Below are 12,096 nucleotides of genomic sequence, written 5' to 3' on the forward strand. Positions count from 1 at the left end.
ATCTCTTCGCGTTGACATGGGAAGGCGGAAGGGTGACTGTTCCTGAAGCACCCCCAAACTATGCGCACAACTAGTGCAAATCCTTCCCAGGGCACACTGCAGCAGATGAATTTGCATACCGTCATGTCATAAAAGCAGTCGGGCACAGTTACAGTAGCTGCAACCCTCATCTCCATATGAAAAGCAACAGGCAGTGCACCGTCCTATGTCTCAATGGGTTCTTAAATTGGAAAATAAAATATAAAAGGCAGCTTGAGATTTAACCCCCTCGCTGCTGAGGGTTTTCTCATCCTCGCACCGAGACCATTTTCCGACGTTAGCGCTCGTCCGAACGTCGTCGTCACGGATTTCTTTTTATTTCTTTTTTCTTTCTTTCTTATCCCCCCTGCGGCACTCACACAAATTATACCTTGGTTTTTGTTTGTTTGTTTGTTTTTTCTTTCAAAAGACTTTGTAGTCTCAAAAAAGCCATTAGTCTTTTTACTGATTTGAACACGTCAAAAGTTGTTTCACCCAAATGGCCCAAAAAGCGTATTTCTCAAGCAAGTGAACCAAAAGCAAATGTGATTTTTTTCTTTTGTCCCCCGTCTTATAAGCACCATAGACAAATACTTTGTGTTTTGCCACCAATCCACCTGCCCAAAATCTGCACGCAAACCAAAAATGCTCTCTTTCTTCTAGTTTTCGCCGCCTCAATTTAAACGCTTACTATGTGTAGGAAGACTACGGCAGCCCAGCGAGGCCTACCATTTTACAAAGTAGACAAGCTACTGCATGAAATGAGGGAGCAAAGTTTTTTTTGTCTCTCCCCCTCATATCTGACACAATCTGGGGGCCTACTTTACAAAGCAAGTGAAACCGTGTGGGTCCTGCAGCGCCCTGTATTGGTTGTATATGCGAAGCACAGTACAAGGCCGGAAAAAGCAAGGAAGCATGCAGCCAGCGCACAGGAGAAGAGATGAGAAGAGAGCGCTGAGTGAAAGATAGAAGCGCACCTTAACGGGCACAGGGGTCCAGTGGAGGGAGGGTTGAAATGAAGAAAAGGATGGAAACAGCAAAGGAAGAGACAGCACCAGCAGCACACAAAAAGATCTGACTTTTACCAGAAATGATCAGGGGAAAGCGCGAACGCAGTCCCCCACTACCACAAATTATGCAGTCGAGTTTCCCGCATTTGGGGAAATCGCAGGGGTCAGCACACCCGGAGTGCAATGGATGAGCCTCGCCCTGGGAGAACCACCTTCGTGATCATGGTATCTCCCCTGCCAGGTAAGTATGAGTTGGACTAGGGCTCAGGAGGGCCCCTGCTTGGGCACACCCCCGTCAAGTGAAGGAGGTTGACCGGAGCCATGACAAGTGAACTCTCGGCAGGGGACGGGAAAAGAAAACTGCAGGGAGGCTGCATCTCTTCGCGTTGACATGGGAAGGCGGAAGGGTGACTGTTCCTGAAGCACCCCCAAACTATGCGCACAAAAGTGCAAATCCTTCCCAGGGCACACTGCAGCAGATGAATTTGCATACCGTCATGTCATAAAAGCAGTCGGGCACAGTTACAGTAGCTGCAACCCTCATCTCCATATGAAAAGCAACAGGCAGTGCACCGTCCTATGTCTCAATGGGTTCTTAAATTGGAAAATAAAATATAAAAGGCAGCTTGAGATTTAACCCCCTCGCTGCTGAGGGTTTTCTCATCCTCGCACCGAGACCATTTTCCGACGTTAGCGCTCGTCCGAACGTCGTCGTCACGGATTTCTTTTTATTTATTTTTTCTTTCTTTCTTATCCCCCCTGCGGCACTCACACAAATTATAGCTTGGTTTTTGTTTGTTTTTTTTTTCTTTCAAAAGACTTTGTAGTCTCAAAAAAGCCATTAGTCTTTTTACTGATTTGAACACGTCAAAAGTTGTTTCACCCAAATGGCCCAAAAAGCGTATTTCTCAAGCAAGTGAACCAAAAGCAAATGTGATTTTTTTTCTTTTGTCCCCCGTCTTATAAGCACCATAGACAAATACTTCGTGTTTTGCCACCAATCCACCTGCCCAAAATCTGCACGCAAACCAAAAATGCTCTCTTTCTTCTAGTTTTCGCCGCCTCAATTTAAACGCTTACTATGTGTAGGAAGACTACGGCAGCCCAGCGAGGCCTACCATTTTACAAAGTAGACAAGCTACTGCATGAAATGAGGGAGCAAAGTTTTTTTTGTCTCTCCCCCTCATATCTGACACAATCTGGGGGCCTACTTTACAAAGCAAGTGAAACCGTGTGGGTCCTGCAGCGCCCTGTATTGGTTGTATATGCGAAGCACAGTACAAGGCCGGAAAAAGCAAGGAAGCATGCAGCCAGCGCACAGGAGAAGAGATGAGAAGAGAGCGCTGAGTGAAAGATAGAAGCGCACCTTAACGGGCACAGGGGTCCAGTGGAGGGAGGGTTGAAATGAAGAAAAGGATGGAAACAGCAAAGGAAGAGACAGCACCAGCAGCACACAAAAAGATCTGACTTTTACCAGAGATGATCAGGGGAAAGCGCGAACGCAGCCCCCCACTACCACAAATTATGCAGTCGAGTTTCCCGCATTTGGGGAAATCGCAGGGGTCAGCACACCCGGAGTGCAATGGATGAGCCTCGCTCTGGGAGAACCACCTTCGTGATCATGGTATCTCCCCTGCCAGGTAAGTATGAGTTGGACTAGGGCTCAGGAGGGCCCCTGCTTGGGCACACCCCCGTCAAGTGAAGGAGGTTGACCGGAGCCATGACAAGTGAACTCTCGGCAGGGGACGGGAAAAGAAAACTGCAGGGAGGCTGCATCTCTTCGCGTTGACATGGGAAGGCGGAAGGGTGACTGTTCCTGAAGCACCCCCAAACTATGCGCACAACTAGTGCAAATCCTTCCCAGGGCACACTGCAGCAGATGAATTTGCATACCGTCATGTCATAAAAGCAGTCGGGCACAGTTACAGTAGCTGCAACCCTCATCTCCATATGAAAAGCAACAGGCAGTGCACCGTCCTATGTCTCAATGGGTTCTTAAATTGGAAAATAAAATATAAAAGGCAGCTTGAGATTTAACCCCCTCGCTGCTGAGGGTTTTCTCATCCTCGCACCGAGACCATTTTCCGACGTTAGCGCTCGTCCGAACGTCGTCGTCACGGATTTCTTTTTATTTCTTTTTTCTTTCTTTCTTATCCCCCCTGCGGCACTCACACAAATTATACCTTGGTTTTTGTTTGTTTGTTTGTTTTTTCTTTCAAAAGACTTTGTAGTCTCAAAAAAGCCATTAGTCTTTTTACTGATTTGAACACGTCAAAAGTTGTTTCACCCAAATGGCCCAAAAAGCGTATTTCTCAAGCAAGTGAACCAAAAGCAAATGTGATTTTTTTCTTTTGTCCCCCGTCTTATAAGCACCATAGACAAATACTTTGTGTTTTGCCACCAATCCACCTGCCCAAAATCTGCACGCAAACCAAAAATGCTCTCTTTCTTCTAGTTTTCGCCGCCTCAATTTAAACGCTTACTATGTGTAGGAAGACTACGGCAGCCCAGCGAGGCCTACCATTTTACAAAGTAGACAAGCTACTGCATGAAATGAGGGAGCAAAGTTTTTTTTGTCTCTCCCCCTCATATCTGACACAATCTGGGGGCCTACTTTACAAAGCAAGTGAAACCGTGTGGGTCCTGCAGCGCCCTGTATTGGTTGTATATGCGAAGCACAGTACAAGGCCGGAAAAAGCAAGGAAGCATGCAGCCAGCGCACAGGAGAAGAGATGAGAAGAGAGCGCTGAGTGAAAGATAGAAGCGCACCTTAACGGGCACAGGGGTCCAGTGGAGGGAGGGTTGAAATGAAGAAAAGGATGGAAACAGCAAAGGAAGAAGCAGCACCAGCAGCACACAAAAAGATCTGACTTTTACCAGAGATGATCAGGGGAAAGCGCGAACGCAGTCCCCCACTACCACAAATTATGCAGTCGAGTTTCCCGCATTTGGGGAAATCGCAGGGGTCAGCACACCCGGAGTGCAATGGATGAGCTTCGCCCTGGGAGAACCACCTTTGTGATCAAGATATCTCCCCTGCCAGGTAAGTATGAGTTGGACTAGGGCTCAGGAGGGCCCCTGCTTGGGCACACCCCCGTCAAGTGAAGGAGGTTGACCGGAGCAATGACAAGTGAACTCTCGGCAGGGGACGGGAAAAGAAAACTGCAGGGAGGCTGCATCTCTTCACGTTGACATGGGAAGGCGGAAGGGTGACTGTTCCTGAAGCACCCCCAAACTATGCGCACAACTAGTGCAAATCCTTCCCAGGGCACACTGCAGCAGATGAATTTGCATACCGTCATGTCATAAAAGCAGTCGGGCACAGTTACAGTAGCTGCAACCCTCATCTCCATATGAAAAGCAACAGGCAGTGCACCGTCCTATGTCTCAATGGGTTCTTAAATTGGAAAATAAAATATAAAAGGCAGCTTGAGATTTAACCCCCTCGCTGCTGAGGGTTTTCTCATCCTCGCACCGAGACCATTTTCCGACGTTAGCGCTCGTCCGAACGTCGTCGTCACGGATTTCTTTTTATTTATGTTTTCTTTCTTTCTTTCTTATCCCCCCTGCGGCACTCACACAAATTATACCTTGGTTTTTGTTTGTTTGTTTTTTCTTTCAAAAGACTTTGTAGTCTCAAAAAAGCCATTAGTCTTTTTACTGATTTGAACACGTCAAAAGTTGTTTCACCCAAATGGCCCAAAAAGCGTATTTCTCAAGCAAGTGAACCAAAAGCAAATGTGATTTTTTTTCTTTTGTCCCCCGTCTTATAAGCACCATAGACAAATACTTTGTGTTTTGCCACCAATCCACCTGCCCAAAATCTGCACGCAAACCAAAAATGCTCTCTTTCTTCTAGTTTTTGCTGCCTCAATTTAAACGCTTACTATGTGTAGGAAGACTACGGCAGCCCAGCGAGGCCTACCATTTTACAAAGTAGACAAGCTACTGCATGAAATGAGGGAGCAAAGTTTTTTTTCTCTCTCCCCCTCATATCTGACACAATCTGGGGGCCTACTTTACAAAGCAAGTGAAACCGTGTGGGTCCTGCAGCGCCCTGTATTGGTTGTATATGCGAAGCACAGTACAAGGCCGGAAAAAGCAAGGAAGCATGCAGCCAGCGCACAGGAGAAGAGATGAGAAGAGAGCGCTGAGTGAAAGATAGAAGCGCACCTTAACGGGCACAGGGGTCCAGTGGAGGGAGGGTTGAAATGAAGAAAAGGATGGAAACAGCAAAGGAAGAGACAGCACCAGCAGCACACAAAAAGATCTGACTTTTACCAGAGATGATCAGGGGAAAGCGCGAACGCAGTCCCCCACTACCACAAATTATGCAGTCGAGTTTCCCGCATTTGGGGAAATCGCAGGGGTCAGCACACCCGGAGTGCTATGGATGAGCCTCGCCCTGGGAGAACCACCTTTGTGATCATGGTATCTCCCCTGCCAGGTAAGTATGAGTTGGACTAGGGCTCAGGAGGGCCCCTGCTTGGGCACACCCCCGTCAAGTGAAGGAGGTTGACCGGAGCCATGACAAGTGAACTCTCGGCAGGGGACGGGAAAAGAAAACTGCAGGGAGGCTGCATCTCTTCACGTTGACATGGGAAGGCGGAAGGGTGACTGTTCCTGAAGCACCCCCAAACTATGCGCACAACTAGTGCAAATCCTTCCCAGGGCACACTGCAGCAGATGAATTTGCATACCGTCATGTCATAAAAGCAGTCGGGCACAGTTACAGTAGCTGCAACCCTCATCTCCATATGAAAAGCAACAGGCAGTGCACCGTCCTATGTCTCAATGGGTTCTTAAATTGGAAAATAAAATATAAAAGGCAGCTTGAGATTTAACCCCCTCGCTGCTGAGGGTTTTCTCATCCTCGCACCGAGACCATTTTCCGACGTTAGCGCTCGTCCGAACGTCGTCGTCACGGATTTCTTTTTATTTATGTTTTCTTTCTTTCTTATCCCCCCTGCGGCACTCACACAAATTATACCTTGGTTTTTGTTTGTTTGTTTTTTCTTTCAAAAGACTTTGTAGTCTCAAAAAAGCCATTAGTCTTTTTACTGATTTGAACACGTCAAAAGTTGTTTCACCCAAATGGCCCAAAAAGCGTATTTCTCAAGCAAGTGAACCAAAAGCAAATGTGATTTTTTTTCTTTTGTCCCCCGTCTTATAAGCACCATAGACAAATACTTTGTGTTTTGCCACCAATCCACCTGCCCAAAATCTGCACGCAAACCAAAAATGCTCTCTTTCTTCTAGTTTTTGCCGCCTCAATTTAAACGCTTACTATGTGTAGGAAGACTACGGCAGCCCAGCGAGGCCTACCATTTTACAAAGTAGACAAGCTACTGCATGAAATGAGGGAGCAAAGTTTTTTTTCTCTCTCCCCCTCATATCTGACACAATCTGGGGGCCTACTTTACAAAGCAAGTGAAACCGTGTGGGTCCTGCAGCGCCCTGTATTGGTTGTATATGCGAAGCACAGTATAAGGCCGGAAAAAGCAAGGAAGCATACAGCCAGCGCACAGGAGAAGAGATGAGAGCGCTGAGTGAAAGATAGAAGCGCACCTTAACGGGCACAGGGGTCCAGTGGAGGGAGGGTTGAAATGAAGAAAAGGATGGAAACAGCAAAGGAAGAGACAGCACCAGCAGCACACAAAAAGATCTGACTTTTACCAGAGATGATCAGGGGAAAGCGCGAACGCAGTCCCCCACTACCACAAATTATGCAGTCGAGTTTCCCGCATTTGGGGAAATCACAGGGGTCAGCACACCCGGAGTGCAATGGATGAGCCTCGCCCTGGGAGAACCACCTTTGTGATCATGGTATCTCCCCTGCCAGGTAAGTATGAGTTGGACTAGGGCTCAGGAGGGCCCCTGCTTGGGCACACCCCCGTCAAGTGAAGGAGGTTGACCGGAGCCATGACAAGTGAACTCTCGGCAGGGGACGGGAAAAGAAAACTGCAGGGAGGCTGCATCTCTTCACGTTGACATGGGAAGGCGGAAGGGTGACTGTTCCTGAAGCACCCCCAAACTATGCGCACAACTAGTGCAAATCCTTCCCAGGGCACACTGCAGCAGATGAATTTGCATACCGTCATGTCATAAAAGCAGTCGGGCACAGTTACAGTAGCTGCAACCCTCATCTCCATATGAAAAGCAACAGGCAGTGCACCGTCCTATGTCTCAATGGGTTCTTAAATTGGAAAATAAAATATAAAAGGCAGCTTGAGATTTAACCCCCTCGCTGCTGAGGGTTTTCTCATCCTCGCACCGAGACCATTGTCCGACGTTAGCGCTCGTCCGAACGTTGTCGTCACGGATTTCTTTTTATTTATTTTTTCTTTCTTTATTATCCCCCCTGCGGCACTCACACAAATTATACCTTGGTTTTTGTTTGTTTGTTTTTTCTTTCAAAAGACTTTGTAGTCTCAAAAAAGCCATTAGTCTTTTTACTGATTTGAACACGTCAAAAGTTGTTTCACCCAAATGGCCCAAAAAGCGTATTTCTCAAGCAAGTGAACCAAAAGCAAATGTGATTTTTTTTCTTTTGTCCCCCGTCTTATAAGCACCATAGACAAATACTTTGTGTTTTGCCACCAATCCACCTGCCCAAAATCTGCACGCAAACCAAAAATGCTCTCTTTCTTCTAGTTTTTGCCGCCTCAATTTAAACGCTTACTATGTGTAGGAAGACTACGGCAGCCCAGCGAGGCCTACCATTTTACAAAGTAGACAAGCTACTGCATGAAATGAGGGAGCAAAGTTTTTTTTCTCTCTCCCCCTCATATCTGACACAATCTGGGGGCCTACTTTACAAAGCAAGTGAAACCGTGTGGGTCCTGCAGCGCCCTGTATTGGTTGTATATGCGAAGCACAGTACAAGGCCGGAAAAAGCAAGGAAGCATGCAGCCAGCGCACAGGAGAAGAGATGAGAAGAGAGCGCTGAGTGAAAGATAGAAGCGCACCTTAACGGGCACAGGGGTCCAGTGGAGGGAGGGTTGAAATGAAGAAAAGGATGGAAACAGCAAAGGAAGAGACAGCACCAGCAGCACACAAAAAGATCTGACTTTTACCAGAGATGATCAGGGGAAAGCGCAAACGCAGTCCCCCACTACCACAAATTATGCAGTCGAGTTTCCCGCATTTGGGGAAATCGCAGGGGTCAGCACACCCGGAGTGCAATGGATGAGCCTCGCCCTGGGAGAACCACCTTTGTGATCATGGTATCTCCCCTGCCAGGTAAGTATGAGTTGGACTAGGGCTCAGGAGGGCCCCTGCTTGGGCACACCCCCGTCAAGTGAAGGAGGTTGACCGGAGCCATGACAAGTGAACTCTCGGCAGGGGACGGGAAAAGAAAACTGCAGGGAGGCTGCATCTCTTCACGTTGACATGGGAAGGAGGAAGGGTGACTGTTCCTGAAGCACCCCCAAACTATGCGCACAACTAGTGCAAATCCTTCCCAGGGCACACTGCAGCAGATGAATTTGCATACCGTCATGTCATAAAAGCAGTCGGGCACAGTTACAGTAGCTGCAACCCTCATCTCCATATGAAAAGCAACAGGCAGTGCACCGTCCTATGTCTCAATGGGTTCTTAAATTGGAAAATAAAATATAAAAGGCAGCTTGAGATTTAACCCCCTCGCTGCTGAGGGTTTTCTCATCCTCGCACCGAGACCATTTTCCGACGTTAGCGCTCGTCCGAACGTCGTCGTCACGGATTTCTTTTTATTTCTTTTTTCTTTCTTTCTTATCCCCCCTGCGGCACTCACACAAATTATACCTTGGTTTTTGTTTGTTTGTTTTTTCTTTCAAAAGACTTTGTAGTCTCAAAAAAGCCATTAGTCTTTTTACTGATTTGAACACGTCAAAAGTTGTTTCACCCAAATGGCCCAAAAAGCGTATTTCTCAAGCAAGTGAACCAAAAGCAAATGTGATTTTTTTTCTTTTGTCCCCCGTCTTATAAGCACCATAGACAAATACTTTGTGTTTTGCCACCAATCCACCTGCCCAAAATCTGCACGCAAACCAAAAATGCTCTCTTTCTTCTAGTTTTTGCCGCCTCAATTTAAACGCTTACTATGTGTAGGAAGACTACGGCAGCCCAGCGAGGCCTACCATTTTACAAAGTAGACAAGCTACTGCATGAAATGAGGGAGCAAAGTTTTTTTTCTCTCTCCCCCTCATATCTGACACAATCTGGGGGCCTACTTTACAAAGCAAGTGAAACCGTGTGGGTCCTGCAGCGCCCTGTATTGGTTGTATATGCGAAGCACAGTATAAGGCCGGAAAAAGCAAGGAAGCATACAGCCAGCGCACAGGAGAAGAGATGAGAGCGCTGAGTGAAAGATAGAAGCGCACCTTAACGGGCACAGGGGTCCAGTGGAGGGAGGGTTGAAATGAAGAAAAGGATGGAAACAGCAAAGGAAGAGACAGCACCAGCAGCACACAAAAAGATCTGACTTTTACCAGAGATGATCAGGGGAAAGCGCGAACGCAGTCCCCCACTACCACAAATTATGCAGTCGAGTTTCCCGCATTTGGGGAAATCACAGGGGTCAGCACACCCGGAGTGCAATGGATGAGCCTCGCCCTGGGAGAACCACCTTTGTGATCATGGTATCTCCCCTGCCAGGTAAGTATGAGTTGGACTAGGGCTCAGGAGGGCCCCTGCTTGGGCACACCCCCGTCAAGTGAAGGAGGTTGACCGGAGCCATGACAAGTGAACTCTCGGCAGGGGACGGGAAAAGAAAACTGCAGGGAGGCTGCATCTCTTCACGTTGACATGGGAAGGCGGAAGGGTGACTGTTCCTGAAGCACCCCCAAACTATGCGCACAACTAGTGCAAATCCTTCCCAGGGCACACTGCAGCAGATGAATTTGCATACCGTCATGTCATAAAAGCAGTCGGGCACAGTTACAGTAGCTGCAACCCTCATCTCCATATGAAAAGCAACAGGCAGTGCACCGTCCTATGTCTCAATGGGTTCTTAAATTGGAAAATAAAATATAAAAGGCAGCTTGAGATTTAACCCCCTCGCTGCTGAGGGTTTTCTCATCCTCGCACCGAGACCATTGTCCGACGTTAGCGCTCGTCCGAACGTCGTCGTCACGGATTTCTTTTTATTTATTTTTTCTTTCTTTATTATCCCCCCTGCGGCACTCACACAAATTATACCTTGGTTTTTGTTTGTTTGTTTTTTCTTTCAAAAGACTTTGTAGTCTCAAAAAAGCCATTAGTCTTTTTACTGATTTGAACACGTCAAAAGTTGTTTCACCCAAATGGCCCAAAAAGCGTATTTCTCAAGCAAGTGAACCAAAAGCAAATGTGATTTTTTTTCTTTTGTCCCCCGTCTTATAAGCACCATAGACAAATACTTTGTGTTTTGCCACCAATCCACCTGCCCAAAATCTGCACGCAAACCAAAAATGCTCTCTTTCTTCTAGTTTTTGCCGCCTCAATTTAAACGCTTACTATGTGTAGGAAGACTACGGCAGCCCAGCGAGGCCTACCATTTTACAAAGTAGACAAGCTACTGCATGAAATGAGGGAGCAAAGTTTTTTTTCTCTCTCCCCCTCATATCTGACACAATCTGGGGGCCTACTTTACAAAGCAAGTGAAACCGTGTGGGTCCTGCAGCGCCCTGTATTGGTTGTATATGCGAAGCACAGTACAAGGCCGGAAAAAGCAAGGAAGCATGCAGCCAGCGCACAGGAGAAGAGATGAGAAGAGAGCGCTGAGTGAAAGATAGAAGCGCACCTTAACGGGCACAGGGGTCCAGTGGAGGGAGGGTTGAAATGAAGAAAAGGATGGAAACAGCAAAGGAAGAGACAGCACCAGCAGCACACAAAAAGATCTGACTTTTACCAGAGATGATCAGGGGAAAGCGCAAACGCAGTCCCCCACTACCACAAATTATGCAGTCGAGTTTCCCGCATTTGGGGAAATCGCAGGGGTCAGCACACCCGGAGTGCAATGGATGAGCCTCGCCCTGGGAGAACCACCTTTGTGATCATGGTATCTCCCCTGCCAGGTAAGTATGAGTTGGACTAGGGCTCAGGAGGGCCCCTGCTTGGGCACACCCCCGTCAAGTGAAGGAGGTTGACCGGAGCCATGACAAGTGAACTCTCGGCAGGGGACGGGAAAAGAAAACTGCAGGGAGGCTGCATCTCTTCACGTTGACATGGGAAGGAGGAAGGGTGACTGTTCCTGAAGCACCCCCAAACTATGCGCACAACTAGTGCAAATCCTTCCCAGGGCACACTGCAGCAGATGAATTTGCATACCGTCATGTCATAAAAGCAGTCGGGCACAGTTACAGTAGCTGCAACCCTCATCTCCATATGAAAAGCAACAGGCAGTGCACCGTCCTATGTCTCAATGGGTTCTTAAATTGGAAAATAAAATATAAAAGGCAGCTTGAGATTTAACCCCCTCGCTGCTGAGGGTTTTCTCATCCTCGCACCGAGACCATTTTCCGACGTTAGCGCTCGTCCGAACGTCGTCGTCACGGATTTCTTTTTATTTATTTTTTCTTTCTTTCTTATCCCCCCTGCGGCACTCACACAAATTATACCTTGGTTTTTGTTTGTTTGTTTTTTCTTTCAAAAGACTTTGTAGTCTCAAAAAAGCCATTAGTCTTTTTACTGATTTGAACACGTCAAAAGTTGTTTCACCCAAATGGCCCAAAAAGCGTATTTCTCAAGCAAGTGAACCAAAAGCAAATGTGATTTTTTTTCTTTTGTCCCCCGTCTTATAAGCACCATAGACAAATACTTTGTGTTTTGCCACCAATCCACCTGCCCAAAATCTGCACGCAAACCAAAAATGCTCTCTTTCTTCTAGTTTTTGCCGCCTCAATTTAAACGCTTACTATGTGTAGGAAGACTACGGCAGCCCAGCGAGGCCTACCATTTTACAAAGTAGACAAGCTACTGCATGAAATGAGGGAGCAAAGTTTTTTTTCTCTCTCCCCCTCATATCTGACACAATCTGGGGGCCTACTTTACAAAGCAAGTGAAACCGTGTGGGTCCTGCAGCGCCCTGTATTGGTTGTATATGCGA

General features: G+C 47.2%; 8 non-coding genes across 8 annotated transcripts; all 8 read right to left on the minus strand.

Annotated features, from left to right (window-relative positions):
* Nucleotides 1-1,113: 1,113 nt before the first annotated feature.
* On the minus strand, nucleotides 1,114-1,277 carry LOC134957531 (U1 spliceosomal RNA). Its single transcript, XR_010186644.1, has one exon. It is a non-coding gene; the product is annotated as a U1 spliceosomal RNA (small nuclear RNA).
* Nucleotides 1,278-2,512: 1,235 nt separating this feature from the next.
* LOC134958649 (U1 spliceosomal RNA) lies at nucleotides 2,513-2,676 on the minus strand. The gene has a single exon (XR_010187085.1). It is a non-coding gene; the product is annotated as a U1 spliceosomal RNA (small nuclear RNA).
* A 1,239-nt stretch (nucleotides 2,677-3,915) lies between these two features.
* Nucleotides 3,916-4,079, minus strand: LOC134958681 (U1 spliceosomal RNA). Its single transcript, XR_010187092.1, has one exon. It is a non-coding gene; the product is annotated as a U1 spliceosomal RNA (small nuclear RNA).
* A 1,240-nt stretch (nucleotides 4,080-5,319) lies between these two features.
* Nucleotides 5,320-5,483, minus strand: LOC134958560 (U1 spliceosomal RNA). Its single transcript, XR_010187062.1, has one exon. It is a non-coding gene; the product is annotated as a U1 spliceosomal RNA (small nuclear RNA).
* Nucleotides 5,484-6,714: 1,231 nt separating this feature from the next.
* Nucleotides 6,715-6,878, minus strand: LOC134958278 (U1 spliceosomal RNA). Its single transcript, XR_010186931.1, has one exon. It is a non-coding gene; the product is annotated as a U1 spliceosomal RNA (small nuclear RNA).
* Nucleotides 6,879-8,114: 1,236 nt separating this feature from the next.
* On the minus strand, nucleotides 8,115-8,278 carry LOC134957838 (U1 spliceosomal RNA). Its single transcript, XR_010186762.1, has one exon. It is a non-coding gene; the product is annotated as a U1 spliceosomal RNA (small nuclear RNA).
* Nucleotides 8,279-9,509: 1,231 nt separating this feature from the next.
* LOC134958282 (U1 spliceosomal RNA) lies at nucleotides 9,510-9,673 on the minus strand. The gene has a single exon (XR_010186933.1). It is a non-coding gene; the product is annotated as a U1 spliceosomal RNA (small nuclear RNA).
* A 1,236-nt stretch (nucleotides 9,674-10,909) lies between these two features.
* LOC134957842 (U1 spliceosomal RNA) lies at nucleotides 10,910-11,073 on the minus strand. Its single transcript, XR_010186763.1, has one exon. It is a non-coding gene; the product is annotated as a U1 spliceosomal RNA (small nuclear RNA).
* Nucleotides 11,074-12,096: the final 1,023 nt, after the last annotated feature.

The sequence above is a fragment of the Pseudophryne corroboree genome, chromosome 1 (assembly GCF_028390025.1).
Source record: "Pseudophryne corroboree isolate aPseCor3 chromosome 1, aPseCor3.hap2, whole genome shotgun sequence".
NCBI lineage: Eukaryota > Metazoa > Chordata > Amphibia > Anura > Myobatrachidae > Pseudophryne > Pseudophryne corroboree.